The following is a 1,125-nucleotide window of genomic DNA, read 5'->3' as shown; positions in this document are numbered from 1 at the left end:
TGGGAAAATCCACTAAGTAAAACTGCTACTAGGTTTAGCACCTTTTAAAAAACTTTTTTTTGTTGTTATAGATTTTTATGTTATATTTATATAGTATAAATTTACATTATTATGGATTAATTTACTCTCATATATTTTTCTCCTGTTCTGGGGAATTGCTGTGGCAGGGAATGCAGGGAGTATGTTAAATCTTCATCTTGAACTGAAAGCAGCAGAGAAAGGGCCAGAAGTGATTTGCTGCCATGTCAGCCTTGAACTTGAAATACATTTCTACCCAGTCAGCACTCATACAAATATAACCATCTCTTTAAACTTTGATTTTGAAGTTTACTTATTTGCATTGCTTCCGCAGAATGCCAACCCATTTTTTGAGCTATTTTATCTTTTCATACAGTTCAGCTTGATCGGACTCACTGGAATATAAAATGCATTTGTTCTTCTGTTTAACAGACATGTTTTGAGATGTGCTCTGGTTTGAGGAATGTTTCTAAGCTTTGTGGGGAATATGCAGAAGGCTTTCGGGGAGTTTACAGTTTAAAATTCCAGAATAAGACGGGGCAGCAAATGCCATTATTGTCATCATCGCATAGGCCCAGGAGGAAGTGGCTAGAGGCCTGGTATATTGTTGTGACAACTTTGAAAGGTGGACAGGGCATGCCAGGCTGAGGAGCAGGTGCACATGAAGGTGCACCCCTCAGCGCTCACGATCAGTGGGACCTTGCCATGGAGGCACAGGCTGGTGAGGATGGGCGTGGGTGGGTAGGATGGGCTGGGGCAACCAGAGAGCCACTACATCATCATGGAAGTGTGTGCACTTGATTCTGTGGAGGGTAGGTGAGATGATCTGACCTACTTTATTTTTTGTTGTTATTTTTATTATGTTTTTAATGGAAATAACATTTATAGTATTTTTCTAAGTACAAAAGTAATTCATGTTCAAGTATTCTGATTAAAATATTTGATCTGGTTTTAAAGGGTAAATTTGTGTAGATTAGTGATGCCCAGGCACTGGATGCAGGGAACCACCTTTAGGAGAATTACATGACTGCACTGGTGTGCATCGGTGAGAGCATGAACCAGAGCTGTGGCCTGGAGAAACAAGAGGTGGATGCGAAGGCCATTGTG

At 40.5% G+C, this 1,125-nt stretch overlaps 1 protein-coding gene across 1 annotated transcript in view; it reads left to right on the top strand.

The window, feature by feature from the left end:
- The window catches only part of LOC103601786 (cytochrome c oxidase assembly factor 1 homolog), a 9,581-nt gene that overhangs the window by 3,056 nt on the left and 5,400 nt on the right, over positions 1-1,125 (top strand).

Source organism: Galeopterus variegatus, unplaced genomic scaffold (assembly GCF_000696425.1).
Source record: "Galeopterus variegatus unplaced genomic scaffold, G_variegatus-3.0.2 Scaffold3879, whole genome shotgun sequence".
In the NCBI taxonomy this organism is placed as follows: domain Eukaryota; kingdom Metazoa; phylum Chordata; class Mammalia; order Dermoptera; family Cynocephalidae; genus Galeopterus; species Galeopterus variegatus.
This window is presented reverse-complemented; position numbering and strand designations above follow the sequence as displayed.